Source organism: Balaenoptera borealis, assembly GCF_965194805.1.
Source record: "Balaenoptera borealis genome assembly, chromosome: 9".
In the NCBI taxonomy this organism is placed as follows: Eukaryota; Metazoa; Chordata; class Mammalia; order Artiodactyla; family Balaenopteridae; genus Balaenoptera; species Balaenoptera borealis.
The window spans coordinates 25,415,887-25,439,532 of NC_138873.1; the positions used below are offsets into that span (position 1 = coordinate 25,415,887).

At 41.5% G+C, this 23,646-nt stretch overlaps 1 protein-coding gene across 6 annotated transcripts in view; it reads left to right on the forward strand.

Moving 5' to 3' along the window:
* The window catches only part of NHSL1 (NHS like 1), a gene marked incomplete at its 5' end in the record, with an annotated part of 304,070 nt that overhangs the window by 120,487 nt on the left and 159,937 nt on the right, over positions 1–23,646 (forward strand). The gene's annotated exons all lie outside the window — the stretch shown is intronic.

The following is a 23,646-nucleotide window of genomic DNA, read 5'->3' on the forward strand; positions in this document are numbered from 1 at the left end:
ATTAAAAGTTCGTTTGTTTGGGGAAGAAATGTTAGACGGTGTTCGATTGTATTTAGTCCAGGTGGGAGAAATGTGAGAAGGAGCAGAGGCAAGCCTTACTGACCTGAGTGTCAGTCAGCACGGGGTTTCTGAGCAATATTAATTGCCCACTCAAGCTAAACAGGGCGTCCGTTCTTCTGCCTTGACATTACATAATTTCCCCAGGTAATCTTATTTCATCTGTTCTATGTTTTGTACTTGTGGGAATTACTCTTAACCCTCTAACTCCAGACTCACCGCACCAGACGCATGCACCCAACTTCAGCGACCCGAGTCACCTTGTGTCATACAGTGAACTCTTACAGCTGCCCCTCCTTCTCTTCTCTCTACTCCCTTGTCTCCTGGAGCAAGGGTCTTCAGACCGTTGCTCCTCTAAGTGTGGTCCATGACCAGCAGCATCAGTGTCACCCGGCTTGTTAGAAATGCAGAGGCTCCAGCCCCTGTCCAGACCTACTGAATTTGAATCTGCATTTTAACAGGCTCTCTAGGTAATTCTATGCACATTAAAGTTTGAGACATGCCGTCTTAGACTTTGCTGTCTCTCACCATCTCACATCCAGGCAATCAATTAGTAATGTCGAAAGGTTGTCTCTCCTCAGTAATCTCAATAATCAGGATAGTGGGTTGGGATTGTATCTGTTGAAAAGCACACCGTGGAGGACTAAAGCTCTCCGGTGCACTGCAGGCTCCAGCACTCCCTGCCGCCTCCTTGCCTCTTTCAGTCATTTACCTGCCTGCCCCTGAAGACATCTGTTCCCAAGCATCCCGCCCTGGCCACCCTCACTTCACTGCACCAGTCCCGAGCTTCATGTTCTCTGGACTAAGTGACTGCAAGGGCCTCCGAACTGGCCTTCAGTGTCGTTCTGATCTGCTCACCCTCAGATCCACCTGCCTGTAAATCCAGATTCCACACCTGCTGAAATTCCTTGGTGTCTTCTCATCACTCACTGCTCTTTTCTAGAAGTTACTCCCTGAGTACACCTGGCTGATTCTGTCCTCTGTTTTGTACCTCCCCCCCGCCCCCCGCCCCCATTTCCCTGAACTCTCCCTTCCTGCTCAACCCTTGGACATCACTGTAGTGTTACCTACCCTATCTGCTCTTGACCCGCTCCCGGTCCTGTCCTCCACTGCCAAGGGAGCACCACCCAGAGGAAAGCTCCTGTGTGGCTGTGCTCTCCCGCATGGGAATGTGATGCCCTTGGGAGCAGGGACTGTATTTTCATTTGTATCTGATATCCTGTGGATGAGTGCAATGTCTGATAATCATAGAGAGTAATCAATATATGTTTCTTAACTTGAATTTGTCACACTGACTAGGAAATTTTGTTTGTTCTCCTGGAGTTATTAATATAGCTAAGTCTTCCCCCCACCCCTTTCTGGAACTCGGGTACGCATAATTAGATCAATCATAGTTCTTGGTTTATGACAGATTATCATTGGTCCATGCTCGCCTCCCTTTATTTATTTAATAGTAAATTAATGTGCACTCCCGACACCTCTTCCTCCCCAACTTGAGAACCAATACCTTATTGTTCATCTTTATTTAGTTTTGTATCTCTCCTTTGTATCATCCCCTGCTTCCTTGCCACCTCCCCTGCCCACCCCATCCTTGACAACTTATTCTTGAATTCCCTTGACCATTTATTCTGTGCCAGGCATGCTGATGAGCAAGTCCCTGATTAACTCACTGAATACACCAAACAACTCCGTGAAGTAAGCAATACAATAAAATTCTCTCTTTTTTCTATTTATACTATTTGAGGGCAATGGTTACTATCATCTTAATTAGGAATGGTATCACATGGTATCCTCACCTTGTCGCTATTTTTTAAATTTTTTAAAATCTAAATTGGCTCACAGTATTTCTCCAGTAGGCATGGGGTTGATTTTTGGTTTTAAGTGTATGTTCATTCGTACTCTTAGATATTTGCTTCACTGCATCACTGTTTTCCTTTAATAAGGTTTATATTTGGAAAGGCTGATGTTTATGGCCTTCTTGCCATCTACTAAGCTAAATCTGTATGATATGGAATCTCCCCTGTTAATATGAGAAATCATGATGTTTTTCCTTCTGTAACAATCCTACTGAGTTTCTAGTTCTTTGTTTAAATTGAATATGGCTTATTCTTCTCTCCTTCAATATTTGGGATCAAAGTAATATTTTCTCTTAAGATAAACATTTCAGCTTTATCTATATTTTATAATTTGTTATAAGTAGAGTGATTATATGAATATATTTATGAATTAAATGTAGAACAGGTTCTGCTAAAGTGTACTAGTGTAATACTAGGACTGACGGTTTGAAATTTGAACTTTAAACATCATACTGTAGAGTCACTTTAATTATAAGAATGATTTTTTGAAAGATTGTCAGATTTTTCCAGTTCCTTCACTTGAATCTTTCTTGGGGAATGGAATTCTGTTAAATTTGGAAATTTCTTCTTTTTTAATATAGATTTTTCTTTCCATTTATTGAATTTATTGATGTATTTCCTACTCACATACTTTATAGTTTTGTCCATTCTTCTTAGCTTAAAAATCTATTAACTTTAGGTGTCAATCATTCATTTTCAAAAGAATCATCTACTGTTTTTGGTTGTCAATTTCATTGCATTTTCCTTCTCTATATTGTTTATCAAGTTTGCCTTTTCTAATTTTATTTTGGCTTGTTAATTTGTTCCCTAAGTTCTTCATCAAGAGGTTTATTATGCTTTTCTTTTTTCGTTTCATTTTGTTACCAATATAATCATAGTCGTAGAGCAACGAATTCTCTTTCCTTATGCTTCGCAGCTTTCTACCATTTTGTTATCTTATTTACCAAAAATATTTTATTGTGTTCTGAATTCCTTCCCAGGTTCAGTCTTTGAGATACTTTGGTTTTCAGTTTGCACATACTGGAACATTATTCAAGATTGATTTTTTATGCAGAAAACTGTAAGACACTGATGAAAGAAATTAAAGATGATACCAACAGATGGAGAGATATACCATGTTCTTGGATTGGAAGAATCAATATTGTGAAAATGACTATACTACCCAAAGCAATGTAGAGATTCAATGCAATCCCTATTAAATTACCAATGGCATTTTTTACGGAACTAGAACAAAAAGTCTTAAAATTTGTATGGAGACACAAAAGACCCCGAATAGCCAAAGCAGTCTTGAGGGAAAAAAGCAGAGCTGGAGGAATCAGACTCCCTGACTTCAGACTATACTACAAAGCTACAGTAATCAAGACAATATGGTACTGGCACAAACACAGAAACATAGATCGATGGAACAAGATAGAAAGCCCAGAGGTAAACCCATGCACCTATGGTCAACTAATCTATGACAAAGGAGGCAAAGATATACAATGGAGAAAAGACAGTCTCTTCAATAAGTGGTGCTGGGAAAACTGGACAGCTACATGTAAAAGAATGAAATTAGAATACTCCCTAACACCATACACAGAAATAAACTCAAAATGGATTAGAGACCTAAATGTAAGACTGGACACTATAAAACTCTTAGAGGAAAACATAGGAAGAACACTCTGACATAAATCACAGCAAGATCTTTTTTGATCCACCTCCTAGAGTAATGGAAATAAAAACAAAAATAAACAAATGGAACCTAATGAAACTTCAAAGCTTTTGCACAGCAAAGGAAACCATAAACAAGACGAAAAGACAACCCTCAGAATGGGAGAAAATATTTGCCAATGAATCAACGGACAAAGGATTAATCTCCAAAATATATAAACAGCTCATTCAGCTCAATATTAAAGAAACAAACACCCCAATCCAAAAATGGGCAGAAGACCTAAATAGACATTTCTCCAAAGAAGACATACAGACGGCCACGAAGCACATGAAAAGATGCTCAGCATCACTAATTATTAGAGAAATGCAAATCAAAACTACAATGAGGTATCACCTCACACCAGTTAGAATGGGCATCATCAGAAAATCTACAAACAGCAAATGCTGGAGAGGGTGTGGAGAAAAGGGAACCCTCTTGCACTGTTGGTGGGAATGTAAATTGATACAGCCACTATGGAGAACAATATGGAGGTTCCTTAAAAAACTAAAAATAGAATTACCATATGACCCAGCAATCCCATTACTGGGCATATACCTAGAGAAAACCGTAATTCAAAAAGACACATGCACCCGAATGTTCATTGCAGCACTATTTACAATAGCCAGGTCATGGAAGCAACGTAAATGCCCATCAACAGACGAATGGATAAAGAAGTTGTGGTACGTATATTCAATGGAATATTACTTAGCCATAAAAAGGAATGAAATTGAGTCATTTGTTGAGACGTGCATGAATCTAGAGACTGTCATACAGAGTGAAGTAAGTCAGAAAGAGAAAAACAAATATCGTATATTAACGCATGTATGTGGAACCTAGAAAAATGGTACAGATGAGCCGGTTTGCAGGGTAGAAGTTGAGACACAGATGTAGAGAACAGACATATGGACACCAAGGGGGGAAAACTGTGGTGGGGTGGGGATGGTGGTGTGCTGAATTGGGCGATTGGGATTGACATGTATACACTGATGTGTATAAAACTGATGACTAATAAGAACCTGCAGTATAAAAAAACAAACAAAACAACTAATAAAAAAAAATTGATTAGAATATTAGATTTTTCCACACACACACAAAAAATCTAATTTTGTCATAATGTAGGCCAAATTTTTGACTTACTGCATGATCCGTTTTTGTAAGTCATTTGGTTAGAATTGTAAATCAAGTGTGTTTCTCTTTTTTTTTTTTTTTTTTTTATTCATTCCTATATGGCCGTTAGGTTATTCCAGGCAAATTTCATTGTCTGCTTAAGCTGTCCTGTTCTGTAGGGGCCTTTCAAGTCTCAGTTACTCTTGTAGTTCTCTCTGGCCATGTCATCCCAGCTTTCCCTCTTTTGTTTACGTTCCTGCTAGCTTTTCATTTATATTTACTTATTTGCTGGCTAGACTAGAACATTTTAAAATAGATTTGCTTTAATGTACCTTGAGGCTCTTTGTCTAATTCCCTAATAGCTAGCATGTTTGGGGCACCCACTACCTACTATGGTAGTTGCTCTTACATACTTTCTCTCGTTTACTCTTCAGAGGATCCCTGCAAGTTAGGTGGCATTATTCTTTGACAGAGGAAGAAGCTGAAGCATTCAGACACAGGACACAGTTCCCCAGGTCACATGACTCATAGGAGAATGACCTAGCAGACAGGGCTGTCTCCTTGCCAGGGCTGGCTCTGAAGCATGGCCTTCCTGTGACAGTGACAGTGACAGTGGGTTTTGTATACACTGGATACACCTGGGAATGTCCCCTAATTTTTAGTCTGTGTGCATTTTTTGGATAGGTAATCAGTTACACTAAAAAAAAAATAATTCAATAGTACTTTAAAAAAATAGGAAGCTTGTTCTATTTATGTTTTCTTTTACATTTGAGATGTTTCACAAGATAAGCTACCAGATGTAATTGGGATGTAATTTGTGCTATTCTCCACTATCCTGATTGTTTTTGCATTTTCTTGCTTTCACCTTTCTGGGATGAACTTAAACTCTGATTTTCTATGGAATTAAATTGGAAGATAATGATATGTGCTTATTCTGTATAGGCAGCTCTGAACTTTGCTATATGTGATTTGTGTACCATTGGTAGTGTAATTAACCCTTCTCAACAATCTCTTTATTCAGGATTCAGTGTTCTTCAGATTTCTTAACTCTGATGTTAATAGATTAGCAGTGACTCCAGGAAAAAGCTGCTCATGTTGATGCTACTATGGCCTGATCTGTTCGACACTTCCTCCCTCACTGCTCTATCTCCCCCAGACTAGCTCCTTGGGAAGTTAGTCAGTAAGGGCTGCTCTGATAGTGGTGTCCCCTCACTCACCCCATCTTTCCTTCCCACATGTGTGGCTCAGGTATGAAGCCAGGAGGAATTGTCCTTAGGTCTCCTGTCTCTGATCCCCTACTTCTGCTCTAAATACCTAGCACATCGGATATTTGAAAAATACAGACTGGCTCACAAAGTCGTAAGCGGGGGGGCACTTGGGAGATCCGCCAACTTGTCTCAGGCCTCTGTAGCTGTTTCCCACCTTAAACACTAGTCAACATTGCCACACACTACTGAGCTTGAAGGAGGCTGTACTCGATAGAGCAATAATCTGGAATATTATTACGTGTTTTTTTCTGGATTCTAGAATCCTTTCCCCTCACAGTTCAAAAGCGTATCTGTTCTAGTGTCAGAGGTTTGTGTTTCAGCATGCTTTTTGAATAGCATTATAGACAATAAGGAAATGCTTTTATTTCCATTTTTTCATCAGCATTTGTAGTAAAATTGTTTAAATTAATTCTTGTTATTTTATATTAGCGACTTCCATCTTGGCCTCTTTTCTAGAACTGATGTGGAGTTTAGCATTTTCAGTAAGTCATATTCCATCATTATAGTAGCAGACTCCCTTGATCTTCTGAAAACAATCGACTAATGTTCTAAACAATTATAACATTTTGCTAACATTAAATTATTTTGGGGAGGGTCATGAGTCTCCTGCATAAGCTCTTCCTACCCTATTGCTTTTGTTGTGACCTGCTCAGGTGTTGGTCTTATTGACAGATTGCTTCAGATCATTTAGGTCATGAAATACTTTCTTCTGTCTTCAAACAAACTGAGGGTTTTGCCTCAGTTCTGGGCCTGGGCGATCATTTCCTTTGTGCATATTTTCTTTCAGGCTCTTCTTTCTCTTCCCCTAAATCTGAAGGATTCTTTTCTTTGCATCTTAAATGTTATCTCATCTTCTTTCTTGGCAGGTACTACAGAGTATCCTGTTTTTTGTTTTTTTAATACAGTTTAAAAACTTGACCATTGGGTTATGGTTTTGTTGTTTTTGTTTATTTAGGTGGCTTTAACTTGAAGATTGCTTCTTAATAATTTATGTCAATAGTCTCCTTCAATTGTTAGAAATTAAAAAAATTATTTCTGTGATTTTGGTTCATATTGTTCAGTTTCTCAAACCTTTCTGCTCTCCATGATTTTCTTGGCCCATGAATTTATCTTGCATTGTTACATCCATTTGTGCACATTGTACTGGTATATTTTCAAATCAGTTAATTCTCTGGAATGGGATATGGTTTTGATTTTTGTCAGCTCATTTATACCTTTAGTTTCCTTCTGAAGAAATAGTTCATAAACTTTTTGGAATAATGGACTCTTTTCTGGGCTTGAACACAACTACTGATGAGTGGTCCTACAGAAAAACTGTGGACCCCTTCCCTTGCCCAGAAAAAGGGGGATACATAATTTCAGAGCTTCTCAGATCCCAAGTTTCTATATGATTCTCCCCTCCTTTTTAAAAACTCCATGGAGAACATGCTGTATATGGACTGCTTGACCTTGCTTTTTCACTTAAACCGTGTTGGCAGGTCCTTTAATTAGGTGGGAATGGTGACTCTGAAAAGCAGGAGCCGGTCAGTCCCTCCCGTAACTGCTGGAGTTAGTGAATTTCGTTCTACTTCTAATTAAACTCGTTTTTAATAATGACATTAAGTATTATGTTCTTCCTCTATAAATAGACACTTACCTTGGGGAAATTTCAGTGGCTCATTTGGTATTTACACGTTTTTCATTTTATTATTTTAAGTAGCCTGTATCCCCCTCCTTCTCACCCTCATAGAAGTAGACATTGCAGAGGAGGAGGCAGGAGCCTCTGACACTCAGGCCCAGGGGATGAGGCCAGTGACCCAGGAGACAAGAGGGTCATGACACGTGAACATTCTTAGGTGATGATTTGCATGGTTTTTAATAATTTATTTTAAAAAAGCCCCCTCAACTTTATTGAGATATAATTGACATATGACATTATGCACATGTATTTTAAATATCAAGCATCACAAATTCGGTTTAGCAAACATGTATTGCTCAAGTCTCTGCCAGGTGTCAGACAGGCCTCCTGTTTCATCTACATGTGGCTGGAGTGGGACCTCTTACTGTCAGATCTCTCTGTGCATTTCTTTCATACAAAAGTGTTTTAGAAGAGCGTAAAATTCTGTAGAGGCAGAAAAAAGAAGGAAAAGTATTCTTCCCTACCATAGTGGTGTCTCTGCAGTTCCCTTTATACCTTCCTCTTTTGAGTGTTATAGGTAAATTTGTTTTAAATTTTATTGAAGTACATTTTACATATCACCCATTTCCAGTGTACAATTCAATAATTCTAAGTAACTTTACTGAGGGGTGAAACTGTCATCATCTGTTTTAGATCATTTTCACCACCCCTCGCCCAATAAGATCCTTCATGCCCATTTACAGTTGATTCTTATTCCATTTCAAGACCACATGACAGCCACTAATCTGCCTTTTGTCTCCATATGTTTGCTTTTTCTGGGCGTTTCATCTAAGCACAATATGTGGTCTCTTGTGTCTTCCTTCCTTCCTCTCACCCCTCCCCCTTCCTTCCTTCCTCCCTCCCTCCCTTCTTTCCTTCCTTTCTTCCTTCCTTCTTTCCTTCCTTCCTTCCCTCCCTTCCTCATTTATTTATTCATTTATTATTGAGGTACAGTTGATTTGCAATATTATATTAGTTTCAACTGTACAATAGTTAAAATTTTTAAAAATTGATTTCATAACTGGTTGTCGAGATAGCCTATACCTCTCTGGCCATATTAATTAGGTGAGTGGTTTATCTGCAGTGATCTGAACAACTAGTCAGAAAATGTTTTCAATCAGTGTTTTGCTTTCAGCTTCATATAGTTGTTATTCGAAAAGTGCTTCCTCTTATGAATAGGATGGGACTTGAAGACAGCTACTAATGCAGGTCCTACAGAGTGCCCAGAATGTTCTAAGTCATTCAAGACTGTGGTGTACACCAGGTTTTAACTGTGTGTCAGAACCAGTTGGAGGAGCTTTTTCAAAGTAGGCGTGTCTGAGCATCACTCTCGTCCCAGGGAATCAGGAGCAGGGTTTGGGGCCGGGGCATGCAGCTCTCAGCAAATCTCCTTGGGTGACTGGTGCACGGCCTCGATTGGGAAGTCCTGATCTAACAGGTGTTCCTTCTCTAGCATTCCCGAGAATGCTTGCATGGCTTTGCCCTTCATTCTCTGTTATAAGTTCCTATAAATTAATGCATATTAAATAGTGGCATACGAAATCATATCCATATGAAAGTATTCATATACCCCTAAGTACTAAATTTGCTAATGGATGTTTTCTATTTTTGAAACTTCTCATGAGCTCTGCCTCTGTGTATCTACAGAGTTTTAGTCAAAACCCAAGAGTGGGCACAAACAAAGCTTCATTAGAAATGTTTGGTGGTCAGGGTCAAAACTGCAGCAGTGACAGCCTCAGATGTGAGCATGAAGCTGTCATCACCTTGCAGGTCACTGTGTGTGCCCTGCTCGGCTCACGGCAGTTTGAACGGCATGGGACTGTGTTGGGATCAGACAGGGAGGGGGTGTATACCCTTCCGTATTACTCAAGCCCGTCATTCAGTAGTGATGTGGACGTGGTACCTGCCATTCTGTAGCATTCCTAATATACTCAGAAGCGCTGTCAAGCCTGGCTAACAGCTGTCTGGTATCTTAGTTTTTTTGTTCTGTTTTTCATTCTCTATTTGTTTTGCAAGCATGACTTTCTCTTCTTAACTGTTCTCAGTACAGCAGACTCATGTCCTAAAGAACGGTGCTTCCTCTATGAACAAAGAGTGGAGCGAGGGAGGGAGGAATAGACTAATAGATGGAGGAGCGCATGAAAGGTGAACTTGATGTCTTTGAATGGAGAGTGTGGCTTGTGGATGGGAGGGGGTGGGAGAAGGAGAAAAAAAGAGGGGGAGGCAATTGACTGATTAACCTTTCCAGTGAGTCTGGGAGGTAAATGGATTTCATTAGAGCTGGGGGGGGGGGTGGGTTTGCAGTTTATCTGTTTCCTGTGAAATTCTTCTTGCAACAAGCCAGGACACCGACCTGACTTTGTATACATGTTACATCTGCCTCTTCCCACAGCCAGAAAAGATCTCCTTTCCTGCTCTGATTAGCCAACATTTTCCATTATGTATAAGACTCACCGTGGCCCTGTGGTCACCCCTTCCTTCCTCTGCAGCCTCTAGTCTTCCTCCTCTCCCCTGAGTTACTATAGTATTTGAGCTGCCCTTCCCACTTTTGCACCTAATTACAGTCTCTTTTGATTTGCTTCTTGCTTTATGTGAGGGAGGTAATTTATCTTCCCAAACAGACGGTAACCTTACCAAGAGCAGCACTGCATCTAGGTCACTTCTGCATCCCTGTTGCCCCTACGAGAGCAGTGCTAATGCTTCCTGGTCCTGCTCTGACCCTCCCAGAGAGCTCAGAGGACCACTTCCTTTTTGGCTTCTGGCTTGATGAGCGATGGAGAGATACACCTCTGCTCCCCAGACTGGATCAACCCTAAGAATGGCAACTGCTGTGGCTGGAGTTCACTGTTTCTTTGACCTGGTTCTAGCTGACAAGGCAGTTTTCCTGGAGAGCTTCCTCCCATTGCTATAGTCTTGGTGGGAGGAGAGGGGAATGTAAACTGGTTTCACAAATTCCAGAGATCTAGCAAGACCTGTTCTGTGCCTCTCCCCTCAGTTTCAGGTTGTTGAGTGAGCCCTGTGTGGTCTGGTTTATCCTGACTTGCAGGGAGCCCCTGCCCTTGCTAAACATTGACTCAAATACTTGGAGTGGCAAGGAGCACTGAAGGAACTTTCTCCTCTCTTCTGCCTTCTCTCTCCCTCTCTCTGTCTCTCCCTCCCTTTCTTTCTCCCTCTGTCCCTCCCTCCCACCCGCAGGCTCTCTCAGTAGAGGAGTTGTAAATAGCAAGAATTGGTCTGTCCTGCTCCTAATGTAAGTTTTGCTACTCAGCGGAGTGAACATTCTCCTTGAATTCACTGTTATTCATTGACTAGTATCTTGATGTTCAAGAAATGCAGTGTGGGAGCTAAGTATCTGATGTTTATGAGGTCAAACTTGCAATTTTTTGACCTTAGGTAGCAACTGTCCCATTGTCACATAGCTGTGCTGCAATGCAGAGTCCGCTCGTGGTCCCTTCAGCATGTATTTCAGAAACAGCATCAATAAGAAATAAAACTTGTGTATGAATTTATTTGCTTTGCTTCAAACAATAGCAAATCAGACTTTATTATTTCTGGGGCTTTGGTAAATTAGATTAGAGCAGATATTTTGAAATAGAGTACTAACTCTGCTTCCACGTCAGTAGAGCCATAACCAGGAGTCATAGATATTGGCATAAACTTGGGCATCATTCTTTAAGTCAGTGGGCATTGGTTTGAATTTGCATGTTCTTCCTCCCTCCTCCTATTATTCTTAAATATTTATTTCTTCATTTACTTACTTACTTACCTGGCTTGCTTGCTTGGATTATTTCCGTTTCTTAAACTAGGCACCTCTATTCATATAAAACGTGAATGTCTTTTTGTAGCTAAAGAAGACTGGGAATATGTCTATGAATAGAATCATCGTTTTCACCAACAAGATAGCTGTATTGACAAGGAGGGACTAAAAGGCATCATTTTAAACATTACAGTAAGAGGACCATGAGCCACACAGCAACACAGTTTTTGTCCGGTTGCTGCCTGCAGGGCAGCTTGGGCTGGAAGGCTCTCCTGTGTGGAGAAGGCGTGGAAGGATGGCACTGACCCGGCTGACATCTGCAGCAGCCCGGGAGCCCAAGGTTTCTGTAACACTGGAGGCTGAGACCTGGGGAGGGATGGGCTTTCTTGCTCTCTCCCAGACCCCTGGAGCTATGCTGTCTGAACTCAGATCCCAGCTCTGCTATTTCCTAGCTTTGTGATCCTACGGTATGTTATTTAAATTTGCTGTGTCTCAGTTTCCTCAGCTGAAAATGGTGCTGTGGATAGTAGCTACTTTGTAGGGTTATTGAGAGGATTCAGTGAGTGGCTTACTTCAGAACAAGTCCTGCTCTATACCAAGCACCTGCTTCATTTGTCATCAGTCAGCTACGTCCCAAACAGTGGTGCTTAATCCATGTGGATGTTTGCTTTCCTCTGTAATGAGAAGCTCAGAAGTAGGTATCCCAGGGATGATATGGTGGCGTCACGAGGCTATCATCCTACTCCATTGTTTCCACTCTGCTGTCCTTATTGGGTCTGTCACCTCGTAGTCATAACATGGCTGCCTCATCTCCAGCATCTGTCTTAGGTTCCAAGCAGGAAGAAGAGGAAGGGCAAAGGGTGAGCACCAGCTGAATTGCCTCATCTTATAACGAGATTCCCCAGAAGCCCCATCCATCAATTTCCACTTATATCCTGTTGGCCAAAATGGTAGCACGTAGCCTTATCTATGAGAGAAGAAAGAAAGTGTAGCTGTTTAATTAGTCACATTATCATCCTCAACAGTATCAAGGTTGTTACTGGTAGGAAGGAAAAAGTAGGAAATGGATATTGGGTAGGCAAACCAGCAGTGTCTGGCACCACACTCAATATTACTGTAGAAAGGGTCCTTGAATGTGGATGTCCCTGGAGATGGGGAACCTTGGAGGAAAGAGGTTTCAGGATGCTGATTAGAAATTATGGAAATATGCAGACCTTCTGGAGGATGATTTCTAGAGTGAAACATCCATTTCCCGGCCATCCCAGAGTAGCCGTGAGCCTAGCACCGACCCATTCCCATCTTTCTCCTGCTTTCTCAGCCTTGCCCACCTCCCCTCCCCTCCCCTGTCACTTTCCAGGGACCTCAATGTCCTTTTTAGACATTTTCCCTCTATTCTGTTGCCCACAAACCCCAGGGTGCTTTGGGGAGCACCCACGGAGGCAGTGGCAGCCTGGTGGCCTCACCAGCCCCGAGGACAGGGTGCAGGGCAGCCCGGTGATCCCCAAGGGGCGGGGAGCGTGCAGGTTAGCATGCCCCGGGGGGATTTCCCAGTGTCCAGCTCCCTGCTTGCTGTATTGTTTCCTCCTCTAATCGAACTCTTTGGCCTGCATACTTCCTCGGTTTTATTGACATTCCATTCCCATGGTGAGTGTTGATGAAATGGAAAAAGAGCCTCTGCCTGGATGGGTCAGCAGGGGAAATCTTGGCTCAGGCTCTTGGACCCAGTCATGGCGTTTCCCCTCTGCGGTGGCCATCACCGAAGTGACTTGCTCACGGCACACATCCATTAGTGGTTCTGAATTTGGGGAAGGGCAAGAGGCCAGATGTCATCGTCTAAAACTCCACCTCAGTCAGAAATAATGAAAGACTTGTCAGCATGGGAACAACTACTTCAAACTCAGGCTTGGGCTTCATTATAGGCTGTTTTATTAATAGCCAATATTTTGGCCTGCATTTTGTTAAAAGCACAATACCAGCCAATATTTAAGCAGCTTTCCATACCTGTTTGCAGCAGTCTCACTTTCCCTCCAGAATCGGTAAACTTTCCTTTAGGAAAAAAAAGGGCCTAGTGTGGTGTTTCTCAGGATTTGCTTTAAATCTACTTCTAATTCCATGAGCTCTCTTTAGAGAGCCAATGCAAACACAATACGGACAGCTCCTTATGAAGGCATAAACACTCCTTAGTCTGGCTGAAACTCAAGGTGGTATCTCCAGTGCCCTCTCCTTTAAAAACGAGGTTTTTTTTCCCTTCTGTCAAGAGGTTTATAAATGCAGTGGCTCAGCAAGGGAAGTTAATTTTTTAAAAGTGTATATTTAATTTGTTTAATGCTATGTAAATTCCACAAACCAGCTCATTTAGTACAGGGAAGGTATGTTTAAAGTCCACAAGTAAAAGGTGGTTGCTGTTGTGTCAGACTAGTTAAAAAGGAAGATGGTTGAAAGACTAGTGTTTCAATTCAATTATAAATATATGTTTTTTGTATATGGAAACGTTCTCATAGTAAAACGTTCAAACCTTGCAGTTCTCCTTGACCCCTTTTCCTAGTCCCCTCCTCAGAGGTAACCAGTGTTTTCACTCTGTCATATATCTTTCCAGACTTTTTTTCTATGCATTTATATTTACTTACAGAAATTATCCTTAAAATTGCATATAGTTTCATAATTTGCATTATACAGCTTTCTGCTGTTAACAGAATATACCCTTTTTTAATTGAAATATATTTGACATATAACATTGTGTAAATTTAAGGTGTACATGTTAATTTGATACATTTATATATATTGTAATATCATTGCCACTTTAATGATAATTAACACCTGTAGTGCATGACATAATTATCGTTTCTTTTACAGTGGCTGGAATAATTAAGTTCTAGTCTCCTAGTAAGTTTGATGATCAGAACAACACATCTTGAAGATCATTACACATACGTACCTTTATACTTGTCTCATTCTATTCATTGCTGCATAATATTCTGTATTATAGTTACACCATAGTTTTAGTCATTCCCCTGTGGTTGGTCATGTAGGTTGTTGCCAATGTTTTGGTTTATGGCTTTGTTTTTTGGGTATTACAGACTATGGTGCAGTTCTTGTATTTGTCTTCCTGTGCACAGGTGTGAGTGTTTCTCCAGCATAGAATACTGAGAAGTAAAATATTTGAGGCATAGAGTATGTGGCATTTAAAATTTTAATAGATACTTCCAACTTGCCTTCTAAAGGGGCTGTACTAATGTACCTTACCAGCAGCAGTATACGAGAGTTTCAACATACTTTTTATATGGCATTTCTTTTCTGTGTTTTTAAACAGCCTTTAATGGTTAGCTTTTGTATACATTTTTATATGTGTTCTGGGGCTACACTTAGTACTCATATGTATTTAATAAGCTTTTAATTTGAAGTGATGCTAAATATTAAAGCAGTTTTATCCCACTGAAGCAGCAAAAGTACACTGAGAAATTGTCACCCTAACTCTTTTAGTGAGGTATGTATGTATGAAAAGCATGATTAAGGTGCTGTCTGTTGATTGCTATGTTTTTTTAAAATTATTTATTTATTTATTTAATTTATTTTTTTTTGGCTGCGTCGGGTCTTAGTTGCGGCTCACGGGCTTCTCTCTAGTTGGCGGCGTGTGGGCTTCTCTCTAGTTGCGGCGTGTGGGCTTCTCTCTAGTTGTGGTGTGTGGGTTTTCTCTAACTGTGGCACATGGGCTCCAGAGCGCGTGGGCTCTGTAGTTTGTGGCACATGAGCTCTCTAGTTGAGGTGTGTGAGCTCAGTAGTTGTGGCGTGTGGGCTTAGTTTCCCCACGGCATGTGGGGTCTTAGTTCCCTGACCAGGGATCGAACCTGCATCCCCTGCATTGTAAGGCGGATTCTTTACCACTGGACCACCAAGGAAGTCCCTATTGACTGCTATGTTTAATTGGCATTGTGAGTTGCCTACCAAGCATCCATCCACCCTATAGTTTTATTAGCAGAACCTCTTATTTTTTTCTTCAGAAAGTGACCCCATTTCAGTAGTAAATCATTGAAATACCATTTTCCTTGCCACTTGAGTTGAGGTATAAACATATGTTGTAGTTCTGGCCCATGAGATATGGCAAGACACCTGCTGAAGGAATTCTGGGAAGAATTTCCTCTTATTCGGCGTGTATTATTTCTCATTGTGACACCTACAGCAGTTGTCTCCATCTTTTGATAAGAACAACACGTTAAGGGAAGGTGGAAAGAAATTGGGTCCTTGGTCTGCCAGCCAGCTAGGATTGCTCTCAGCTGCAAGTAACAGAAATTTAAATGAAGTGGCTTAAATCGGGATTTATATTTCTCATTTTTCTTGGCTCAGCTTCCCAGTGATGTTATCCCCGCTCAGGTTTATCTACTTTCCATATGCTGACTTTTCCCCGTTATGCTTGTTACTTCCTGGCTTCTCAGCTCTAGGGGGAAGGAACTCCCATTTAGCAGACAGCAGACGCCTTTCAGCAGACTGGCGCTTTCACCTCATGCCCAGCATGGGGGCGCATGGCCGTCTTCACCCCCAAAGCTAACCAGAGTCAGATATTAGGCATGGGGGAGACAATTTTCATGACTTATCTCCTAATGCAGTCTTTGCAGCTGTATAACAGATCTTTTTCTTGAGACAGTTTGGGTTGGGTTTTTTTTTTTTTTTTGACACTTTTAGCCAAAACAGTTCTAACACATTCAAATAAACAGATGAGAATATCATGCCAAGAATCATTGTGCTTCCTTAAGGCATGAATCTAGTCATGTGTTCCTTTGACAGATATGTGTTATTTGTGCCTTTCTAGCATACATTCCCTACGTTTTCTGTAAATAACATCTTTATTTTCTTTTGGGAGACCTCCTACCCCATTCTTGATTTTTGTGACTCTGGGGGCAGCTGAGTTAAGTGTGGGCACTCACCCCCAGCTTGGAAAGAGTTATCATCTTGGGTTCCCTGAGCCAGTGATAATCAGCCATGGGTCTTAGGCCGGGGCCATCAAGAGACAGGCTGGAATGAACCCAGAAGAAAGTGGAGCTGAGAGGAGAGTTTTGTGATCACGTCTTTTGAGCTATCTGTCCCTGGACGTGTCACTTTTTGCTTATGTCCTTTAAGTTGTGTTTCTACTATTTGCTACTGAATGTCTAGCCAACATAGCCTCCAGACCTAACTTGTCTTTCTTCTCAAGTCTTAGTTGGCTCAAAAATTTGTTTGGGGCATTTTGGGAGGAGACGTTGGTAGAGCAACAAACCAGCCCCTCTCTTGTTGAAGCAGGTGGGGGTGGTAAGGGGCAGAAAGCTGAGAGTGTCCTGCTGAATCCTCAGGTCAGACATAAGGGAGAAGTGTGGCATGACGCCAGGAACCTGCGATGCGCCCTGCACCTGAGCGCCTCTCTCCCTTCAGTGGACGTTTCTGGGGGGCGTTGCAATGGTGGGACAGCAGCAATGGTCGTCATCATTCCAGTGATCGCTGTTGAGCGTTGCTGGGTGCCAGAGGCTGTGCTCAGCACTTTGCATTCATTATCTCGTTTAATCCTCATAACTACATCTGAGGTAGATGATGTCGATATCACCATTTTATAGAGGAAAACGAAGTTAAAAAACTCGGTCGAGGTCACACTCAGCAGCAGTAGTGGGACTTGAGCCCAGGCAGTCTGATTCTTGGATTGCGTGTCCCCCTCAGTGATGTGTTTCCAGCTTGCTTGAGCAGCCTCTGCTGTGTCCTGCCTTTTTCCTGGCTGATGCTCTGCCCCAGTTTTGGTCCCCTGCTCTTTCTCCCTTCATTCAGTGCACCATTTCTATTAGCTTTGGCCTGTGAAACTCTGCCCCCTTTGAGGCCTCTGGAAAATCCACTGTTCTTGGTCACTTTATTTGAAAGTCACATTTCCTGGGAACTCTCCAGCATGTATTGTCTGTAGCAACAATTCTTCATCTTTTAGGGACTGTGCGCTCTTTGGATAAGCTTTTTTCTCCCTAGAGAAAATTGCATATATGCATGTCAGTTTGCATACGGTTTCATGGGCTCATGAGTATCCTGAAAACCACTGTGTCTCTTTACATGCCCAGCATCTTCCTGTCTCTAAGGGAGTAGATGCGTAATACAGTGGGTATGAGCGAAATGTTCCTATCATGTAAATATCTTGCCTGCGTTTAAGGTTTTTTCCTAATCCCCCAGAAGGAAGGGATAGTCTCAATCTTATACTGAACTTATTTGTATATTATGATGTAACTAGCACAGTTATTTGTCTAATAAATTGTAGAGTTTTGTTCATAGTGGCAGTTGAAGGAGACCCCTCTGCTTTATTTTTTTGCCAAATCATCCTTGTTCCAAGTAGTTACTTCAGTTTCTCGTCCTTAGTAATGGATCAGGAATTTTCTTTATGGAACGTTAACTGAAATAATATGGAAAGTTAGTAGATACAAAAGTTCCAGTGCAGGAAACAAGTCTTATCAAACCTAATAGGCTCAAGAAATGAGTTTGGGCTACAGACCTATCACGTGGTAACACGCCTGTTTTATAGAGAAAGCGGGAATTCTTGGATACATACTGCATTGAAACGTGTATAAAATTTTCAACTCTCTTCTTAACAGCTTAAGTTGACTCATGCATGTGGGGCCTGAAAATGAGCTAATTTTTTTTTTTTTTAAAGACCAACTGTTAAAATTCTGTTGCATGTGTGCTGTATAGTTTTTGTGTTTGGATTATTGGTGCTCAGCTTTTAAAATCTTGAGACCCTTTTGTTGTTGAAAACTGACCTCCTTTATTTCAGAAATTACTCGGTATGAAAAACATGTCATTCAGAGTAGTTTTCTGACAGACAGACATGTTAGCGCCTTTCAAACAAACTAAAGGCTTCCTCTAATACTATTTCTGCTCCTGTGAACTAAAATACGTGCTCGGACAAAGCAGTGTCTTGGTCTAGAATTCTTTTGTTGGGGCTCACTCTTGCAGAACAGATTTCCCTGCTTCGCCCTGTGGCTGGACAGTGAGTGAGGCTGGCAGGGTCGAAGGTCAGCATGGGGGGTGGGGAACTGGCGAGGCAGTGGCTCCTGTCTTAGGATGCTCGGGGAACGGCACTGCATCTCCCGAGAGGACCTCAGAGGGCGTTGTGCCGCTGAGGTCCCAAAGAGGCATACGGCCTCCTCTCACAGTCACCGACCATTGGAACCTAGACCGTGGGACTTTTTAATTTGATTTCCTAGTAGGTATGAGTTTACAGACATTACAGAGCATCCATTCAGTCTCCTGACTGTGTTCCCTTTGAGTAGTTGTCCTTTTGAAACAGACCTCAGCATTTAACTTTAAATCCCGAGAGGATGGAGGGAGGCAGACAAGGAACTCCATCCACTCCGTGGTTACGGTTATGACCACTGACCGTCCTCACATTTATGAGGCATTCGTCATCGCTTTTATTCTATGCAAAACAACTTGCTTTTCTTGAGTTCCCCAAGCTTTTGTGCACTGAAGCAAGAATCAGAGCATCAAAATTGTAAACCTGATTACATTCCACCTCACTTCCAACTCAACTTCAAAGAAATTTGCACAATTTTAAGGTGTCCTGTGTAAATTGAAAATCGTATTGCTACAAGAGCTTTTTTGCTTATGGGCCAGATGAAACGTTTTTGTCTTCTCATCTGTTTCAGGGCTCATCTATGTGAACACATTCTTTTTCTTTTGGTTGGTTTATCAGATGACGGTATTTTTAGAAGTGATGTGCACTGCAGTGATGTCAGAAATTTGTAAGAGGGAGACCATGGCTGACTCATCTCTGTTTACAGTATTAGCACTGTGACTTGCATTCAGTGAATGGATGAATTTATTGCTTGAATACTGACTGAGTGAGAGGCATGGTGCTAGTTTGTGGAGATACAAAGTTTAATAAGGTACTGTTCTTCTTAATGAGATGGAAGAGAGAGATAAAGAAAAGGAGATAATTACTAAACAGGATGGAGCATTCAGACCAGTGCACAGGGAATATGGTAGCACTGGAGAGATTTTTATCCAACTCTGGGGCATCTCCTCTTTGAGAAGGTCCTACCTTAGTTGATAGGTGAGCAGGGGCATTGTGAGTCACAGAACACAGCATGGTGTGTGCTAGGGAATATAGGCACTGGGGACACGATGCTAGGCGGCTGGTGGCAAGAGGCCTATGATGGGTGGGGTCCTTTTATCGTGGAGGACCTTGTGTGGCTGGCATACAAAGGAGATTTGGTCCTAGCCTAGAGAAGTGACCTGGAGTGATACGGGCAATATGCCGAATAAGTAGATGACTCTGTAGGCTTGTTAAACAAATGGACATTTAAAACCTCCATCATGAGGGACACTGTGGGACTTTGTATCATTTTGTTGTTTTGAAATTTTGTGATGATGGTTGATAATTAATTACAGTCTGTAGTAGATGGGAATGAGACAGTGGTAATAGTTCCTTCTTTGTGGAGAATGAAGTATTTTGGTTGCAAGAGGGGAAGGGGGGAAGGGAAGGAAGAGGAGGAAGAGGAAGGAGGTGCAGACGGTGGACTCCCCAGGCTGGATGGAGGGAGTGGAGCAGCCTGTGTAGGCTGTGATTCGTGGGAAGGGGGCTGGCACAGCAGAGGCCTTTGAGAACGCAATGAAGACTTGCATTCATAAAGCTCTCTCCTGCTTGTGAAGTCCCTTCACCTGTATTATTAATTTTGAGCTCACAAAATCCTTATTTAAGAAGCAGAAAAACAGCCAGAAAAAAGAAGCAGAACAGTAATTCCTGTTGACTGACAACTGAAGTTCAGAGAGATTGCGATGTTCAAGAATATGCAAATAGGAATTGAAAGATGTGGTAAAACCTCTCAAATTTCTGACTCCAGAACTCATGTCCATTCCATATCACTGCACTTATGCCCTGCTTGCTGGCAGTTCAAGGGTCCTGGACCTTTTCCTCCCAGCTTTGCAAGCAGCTTCCTTCAGCAGAGAGGCTGCTGTGTGGACAGACCCTTAACAGTATAGAAACTTACCTGAGTCAGATGAAGATGGTGATGGGCCTACTCTCTGGAAGCAAAATCATTTTGGTTGTATGATGCCTCACTTTGATGACAATTTTGCTTTTATGGTTGTGCCTAACGTGTTAAAAATACCCTTCAAATTAAATAATAAAGTCATGGTGGGGAGACAGGGTGGGCGGAGCTGGCACAGCACTGAGAGAATTAACACCTTTGTCTTCTTTTCTGCTCAGTAGTTCCTTATCACATACTTACAGCCGAAAGAAATCTGTTCTATTTTTGACTGCTGCAGTATTTTAATTCTGGCAAACTCTTTTGAGGAGAGAAGTGAGCATTTATGTTTTTATTTGTTTACATAAAAAAGTAAAAGTGGTGAAATCCAAGTTAGGTCTGCTGTCTGTTTAACAGTGCTGTGCCAATCAGTTTCTGCTTCTGATAATGGAGGGATTTTTTTTTAATGCCTTTGTGCCAGGCGTTATCCTAGGTGTAGAATAACGGAGATATGCCCTTCTGCGAGGGGTTAGCCAGAAAGGTCTCACCTTCTGTGTTTCTGTGCTGTAGAGCTGGGATTCTTAACCCGAGGTCCATGGATTTCAGGGGTGACATTTGTGTGTCTGTGTGCTTTCTGCAGAAAATATCCTTAGTGTTCATCAGATTTTCAAAGGTTAAGGACTGCTGTTTAGGATGATCACTTCTCTTGCATGGATTTCAAAAAGAAATTTCAATATATAGGAAAATCCTGAATGCACTTAACTCCTGCTCAGTCATCTTTGGAAAACTTCTGCCCCTCATTCCAAGTGGCCAACTTGCCCACATATCTCTGCTATTCAGAATCTGTGTGGTCTGCTAAATTAATTCCAGGTAAACTTAAAATTCACAATGTATTTTACAAGTTCTCTCATCTATATGTGGTTGCTACAGGTGTGTGATTTTTCTCTCAAAAGAAAAATTAAAATCAATTTGGAATTTGTATTGAACCACATTGCCCTGCAACTGTAGCTATGCCTCTTGGTAGCATTTAGTGTGTATGACGTGTTTACATTTGAAAGGGGTGACATGTTCTTAGAATGAGAGATTGGAAATGAGAGAAGGGAATTTGGAGCTAAAATAGGTCTGGTTATACCTGTAAGAGTTTATAATGGTAACTTTTAAGTCAGCCTCCTGTCTTTAGATTGTGGGCTGCTTCAGGGCAAGGGCTGAGGCCATTCTCATTTGTTCCTTAGCACCTAGTGTGGGATCTGCACACAGTAGGTATCCAGTAATTTTTGGTGAAAGATCTTCTCACATGAACACTAGTTCTACTGTGCAGGTCCCACCAAACTTCATAGTGCTTATCCAGGAATGCATGGGAAATCTTTACACTGATCTCAGGATCCTGGGGGCTAGAGCAGTGGTCCCCAAACTTTCTGGTGCCAGGGATCGGTTTTGTGGAAGACAGTTTTTCCACGGATGGGGTGCTGGTGGGGGCGATGGTTCAGGCGGTAATGCGAGCGATGGGGAGCAACAGATGAAGCGTCACTTGCTCGCCCGCCGCTCACCTCCTGCTGTGTGGCCCGCTTCCTAACAGGCCGGGGACCCGTAGTGGTCCACGGCCCGGGGTTGGGGACCCCTGGGCTAGAGCACTGAGTGGTGTTTTGTTTTTAAAATGCTCAAAATCCTCAAAGGGGTTTCTCCTAGAGGTGGATAAAATGTTATTCTCTCAGCAAACTATTTCATTTTAAAAGCTTAAAACAAATAGTTACGTTTTGGCCAGTTGTTTAAGTAGCTAACTTGGGGAGTGGAAGACCTCTTTCTTCTTCCCATAAAAGGAAACTGAGGCCAGCAAATACCACTGTGAGCTGAATTACTTTTTGTTCATGTTGGCAATTTCTCTGTTTGTTTGGAGAGCTTTCTCTGTGGGTTCCTCACATGCTTAACCATGATGGTGTCCATTATCAATTTATGAACTGCCTAGGAAGGAATTCTGCTTTAGTTTGTAACAGCACAACAGTGTCTTGAATACATGGATTCTTAATGATGAGGATATAATTCTATTATGCATACTGATGGTGAAAAGAACAAAAAGCATGCCTTATTCAGTTCCAGGTGGATTCTCTTTGCTGCGTTACCCATGGAAAATGATAAATGCCCCCAGTTGTTGGGCACGATCCAAAATTAGATCAAATAGAGATTTAAAAATAATTCTATTAACATGCAAAAATCATTTGCATTTCTATGGAAATGGAAATTTAAAATGTAATATCCTTATTTGCTCTGAAGGAAATGAAATCATAAACATGTACAGGATCTGTATGCTGAAAATTGTAAAATGCTATTGAAAGAAATCAAAGAAAACCTAAATATTTAGAGGGACATACCATGTTCATGGATTGGAGGATTCACCATATTAAAGATGGCAGTTCTCCAAATTGATCTTAGATTTAATGTAATTCTTATTAAAGTCTCAGTAATTTTTTTTTTGGTAGAAATAGACAGACTTATTCTAAAATTCACATGGGGGCTTCCCTGGTGGTGCAGTGGTTAAGAATCCGCCTGCCAATGCAGGGGACATGGGTTCGAGCCCTGGTCTGGGAAGATTCCACATGCCATGGAACAACTGAGGCCATGCACCACAACTACTGAGCCTGCGCTCTAGAGCCCGTGAGCCACAACTACTGAGCCCGTGTGCTACAACTACTGAAGCCCCTGTGCCTAGAGCCCGTGCTCCGCAACAAGAGAAGCCATCGCAATGAGAAGCCCACGCACTGCAACGAAGAGTAGCCCCCACTCGCCGCCACTAGAGAAAGCCCACACACAGCAACGAAGACCCAACACAGCCAAAATTAAATAAATTAAATAAATAAATTTAAAAAAAATAAAATTCATATGGAAAGGGAAAGGCCATAGAATAGCCAAAACAACTTCGGAAAAGAAAAAATAAAATGGGACCAATCACTCTTCCTAATGTTAAGGCCTACTGTATAGCTATAGTAATCAGGACATTGTGGTACTGGGGTTGGGTAGACAATAGATCAGTAGAACAGAATAGAGAATTCAGAAATAGGTCCACACAAACATGCTTAATAAATGATGCTGGAGCAACTGAACATCTGTAGACAAAAAATAAACCTTGACCTAAGCTTACACCTTATACAAAAATTAACTCAAAATGGATCATGGATTTAACTGTAAAACATAAAACTACAGAACGTCTAGGGAAGAAACATAGGAGAAAATCTTCAGGACTAGGACTAGGCAAATATACACACAGACATTTCACTGAGAAGGAGTTACAGATAGCGAATA